The sequence below is a fragment of the Camellia sinensis genome, unplaced genomic scaffold (assembly GCF_055761805.1).
Source record: "Camellia sinensis isolate YWXY unplaced genomic scaffold, ASM5576180v1 Unanchor1, whole genome shotgun sequence".
Lineage (NCBI taxonomy): Eukaryota > Viridiplantae > Streptophyta > Magnoliopsida > Ericales > Theaceae > Camellia > Camellia sinensis.
The window spans coordinates 44473921-44478506 of record NW_028128987.1 but is presented as its reverse complement, the minus strand read 5'-3'; the positions used below and the strand labels follow the sequence as shown (position 1 = coordinate 44478506).

Genomic DNA, 4586 nt, shown 5'->3' with positions numbered 1-4586 from the left:
TTAATTTCCAAATAGATCGTTAAGGTATAGTTGTTTCTGGATTGAACTTCCAATTTTAATTTTATGCAACTTTCATTTTTATTTTTATTCTACTTCCATTTTAATTCAATTTACTTTCCTATTAAACTTCCTTTTTTATTCAATTTCCAAATAGATCGCTAAGGTATAGTGGTTTCTGGATTGAACTTCCATTTTTAATTTTATGCAACTTTCATTTTTATTTATATTCTACTTCCATTTTTATTCAATTTACTTTTCGATTAAACTTCCTTTTTTATTTATTTTCCAAATAGATCGTTAAGGTATAGTGGTTTCTGGAATGAACTTCCATTTTTAATTTTCTGCAACTTCCATTTTTATTTTTATTTAACTTCCTTTTTTATTCAAGTTTCATTTCTACTCAACTTCCTTTTTTATTTAATTTCCAAATAGATCGGTAAGGTATAGTGATTTTTGGATTGAACTTCCATTTTTAATTTTATGCAACTTTCATTTTTATTTTTATTCAACTTCCATTTTTATTCAATTTACTTTTCTATTAAACTTCGTTTTTTATTTAATTTCCAAATAGATCGTTAAGGTAAAGTGGTTTCTGGATTTAACTTCCATATTTAATTTTCTACAACTTTCATTTTTGTTTTTATTCAACTTCCATATTTATTCAATTTACTTTTCTATTAAACTTCCTTTTTTTACTTAATTTCCAAATAGATCGTTAAGGTATAGTGGTTTCTGGATTGAACTTCCAATTTTAGTTTTATGCAACTTTCATTTTTATTTTTGTTCTACTTCCATTTTAATTCAATTAACTTTCCTATTAAACTTCCTTTTTTTTATTTAATTTCCAAATAGATCACTAAGGTATAGTGGTTTCTGGATTGAACTCACTACAACAAAAAGGGTCTATGGTGACGAAAACGCATGACGAAAAAATATTTCGTCTCCAAATATACATGTTTTAGTGATGAAAATAAGATTTTGCCTCTAATTGTACTATTTTTAGAGACGAAAACCAAATTTCGTCACCAAATGCTTAAAATCAAATAAAAAAATTGGTGAGAAAAAATTTATTCGTCTCTAAATTTTATTTTTCGTCACAAAACAGTTTCTCACCCTGGAAAAATTTGGCGCCATTTTGGAGACGAAATTTTTCGTCACCATTGTAAAACAATTTTAGAGAGGAAACAATTTCATCTCCAAATGTATTATTTTTAGAGAGGAAAACCAAATTTCGTCACCAAATGTTTAAAATCAATAAAAAATAAAATTGAACCAAGAGATAGATATCTTTCTGTTTAGATGCATGTATTTTACTTTCTATATCTCTCTTTGTCACCCCCTCATCCATTCATCACCGTCACACCGTTCGTCCATTTATGTCGTACCGGCTAACTCGCACGTCGCCGGCTGGCGCTCGCTACAAAAGGTATCTCTCTCTCTCTCTCTCTCTCTCCCTCTTCTTTCCTATTTTCGCCTCACTCTCTCTCGCCCTACCCTTTTCTCGCTTTTCTGAGCTCCGTCACCCCTCTTCTCGCTTTTCCAACCTCCGTCACCCCGCTTCTCTATCTTGCTATCCTCCTTTTCGTCTCACTTTCGTAACACATTTTTTATCCTAATTTCACTATAAGAAAAAACACTTTTGGTGACCACCATTTTTGAGTTGGTCGCAGATAGTTGACTTTTTGCGACTAACATTTTTTTGGTCACTAATGAGTTGTGTTTTTTGCGACCAACGACATTTTGGTAGCTAATAGGTAATTTTTTGGGACAAAAAAAAAATCATGATCATGGAAAGTAATAGCGAGAGAGGGGAAAAAAAAAAAGGGATCTCAAAACCTTTGGTGACTAATAAATTGTGTTCATAGAAAGGAAAATGTCATATTTTGTATCAAAACTACGTAGTTTTGAATGTTTCCTAATATTAATTAAATTTGTTACGATTTAAAATACGACAATGCTACGTAGCTCAAATTTTGTGGCTCAAAAGTGGCTCAAATGGCCAAAACGACGTCGTTTTGAGTACAGAACAATATAAAAATGGCCAAAACGACGTCGTTTTGGCCATTTGAGCCACTTTTGAGCCACAAAATTTGAGCTACGAGACATTTTCCTTTAAACTAACTATTAATAATCAGTTCAAAAAAAAATATTAATAATTAAATAATAAATTATTAAGAACATAATAATAATTATTTTTTAATAGAATTATTATTTACTGATTAAAATCATAAAATTTCTTAAATTTATTTATTTTCATTCAAAATATTAATTAAACCTTAATAAAGGTAGAATTACAAACATAAATAATAAAACTTAAAAAAATATAAATTAAAACTAATTTTTACTACAAAATTTTGCCTCAAATCTCTTCTCAATATTTGAAAAAAGCCTTTCAAAATTTTGCCACAATTAAAATTTCCTCATAAAATTTTGTCTAAATTTCTACTCCCTGGTCCCAAAAAAAAGAAAAAGGGAAAATAAGAGAAAGACAACGGAGATGTGTTCGAGAGAGAGAGAGAGAGAAGACGAAGAAGAGATGGAGGGAAAAGAGACCATGAAGAGAGGCGGAGGGAAGAGTAGTCCTTCGGAGTAACAGCCATTGTTTCACTCGTGACGGCCATTGCGTTGCTCGAGCAGTCCTTCGTAGCTACCTCCTTCACAGCCTGGTTCGTCTTCGCTTCTCCCTCCGGTCGACGAAGACCCGCGAACGAAGCAAACGGAGCGGTCTCACCTCTCCCTCGGATCGGAGCTCTCGCACCTCTCCCCCCCACCGTCCAATTTCAGGTGCATGTTTAAATACTAGGGTTTTGAGTTTTGATTTGAGGCTTTTCAATTTGAAAATTAGAGCTTAGGGTTTTTCAATTTCAAAATTTGGGCCTTTTTAATTTGGGGTTAGTGTTTAACTTGGCTGCTTGTTATGAATGTTTAAATGGGAAGAAAAAAAAATTCCTGTTATGAGGGATTTCATTTCTGAATGAAAAAGTAGATACTCCGATTTCTGTAAATTTGTGTTTGGTATAGAAAGAAAAATAAATGAAAATTTCGGAATACCTGAGCCTCTATGATTTGAAGAGTAGCTACGTCCAATTCGATTGGTCGTTATTTGATAACATTTGTCTCTTCATCCCTAACTCAACTGTCCCTCTTCTTGCTTCCTTCCTTCTTCCCTTCCTTCTCTCTCTCCTCTCACTCTCAGGTCCTCTCTCTCTCTCTCTCTCTATATATATATATATATGAATATGTGGTTAAAGTGGTTTCTTTTGTTGCAGCTGTAGCACTATTGGGAGTGACAAGTGTTGGGAGATACTGCAAGAGACTTGTAGGAGTGGGAGAATCAGTGCCGGCTTTCGTTTTCTTCAATATTATATTCATTTGGGGCGTTTATATTGGATTGGTTCGACAAGGTCCCTCTTTCTTCTCAGTAATCTCTCTCTCTCTAGTCTCTAATTTGTATCCTCAATATGATTCACTGTTTGATTATTCTACGAATTTTAAAGTCTGGGTTCTGCATGCAATGGGATTCGAGTGGTGGGTTTTTTCAACAGTCGGAGATGGTTTATTTATTCATCATATACATGGTGTTTTTAAGGGATTTTTGGGTGTAGATGCCACGTGTAGTTTCTACTATTTTGAATTTGACAGTAGGGTCATTACATTTATGTTGGATGGTTGAGGAAAAATGAAGGTGTATACATTTGTGATTGATTGATAAAAGGTAGTGCTACGTGTACCCTATTAACATATAAAAATTTCTCAGTGTTTTCTGTTTGTTTGTTCATTTCTCTGTAAAGGAGTGAGTAATATATTTTTTCCAACCAGATGATAAATTATGTGAGAATGCTCAAATTTTAGTTGGATAGGGATGGATTATTGGTTGCTCATCATCGATATGTATCTACTTTTTCCAAATTGTGACTTGTATGGAATCCTGACATCCTTAAAAAAATTATCTTTTTTTCAGTCATTTCACCTTTGCTAGACGTTATACTCAATGCAGAGTTCTCTATGCTCGTGATTGGTCTATGCAGGTCAGATTATTGTTTCTACACTCAAAAATTGATTGAACTAATTTGTTCGTACAAAATCTAGATTTAAGGTTTGAAAGAATGAAATTTCAATCATTTATTCATTATCCTAACTATGTGTTTCTTGGTGCCAGTATCCTGACAACAGACCCTGGTTATGTTACAAATGAATCTTCCCATCATAACCAGCTTGTTGAGAGTCCTGTCTCAGTATTTGAAGCCCATTCTGAGGTTGAAAAATGTTGAGAAGCCCCTCCAATTAGATATGAATCATATAATTAACACAGATATTGAAATTATCTTCTGGAGCAAGAACTGGTGCCTTTAACTCGTGACATTCCCTATGAGTTTGTTGCTGAAGAAGTAAGCTGATTCCGGTGATTTCATCGGTTACAGCATTAAATACCACTGAGTTTTGCGATCACATTTAATTTATCCTTTGAATTTTAGTTTTCAAAATTGGCTTTGGTAGCTTTGCTAGTTTTGTTTCATGTTTTGCTTCTCAAATATTATCTTGATTTAATACATACTAGGTAGTCATATGTGATTGCAAGGAACTAT

At 33.0% G+C, this 4586-nt stretch overlaps 1 long non-coding RNA gene across 1 annotated transcript; it reads left to right on the top strand.

Annotated features, from left to right (window-relative positions):
- Positions 1 to 3295: 3295 nt before the first annotated feature.
- Positions 3296 to 4354, top strand: LOC145814229 (uncharacterized). The gene is made up of 3 exons (XR_014357573.1): positions 3296 to 3421; positions 3962 to 4028; positions 4160 to 4354. It is a non-coding gene; the product is annotated as an uncharacterized LOC145814229 (long non-coding RNA).
- The last annotated feature ends 232 nt before the right edge of the window (positions 4355 to 4586 follow it).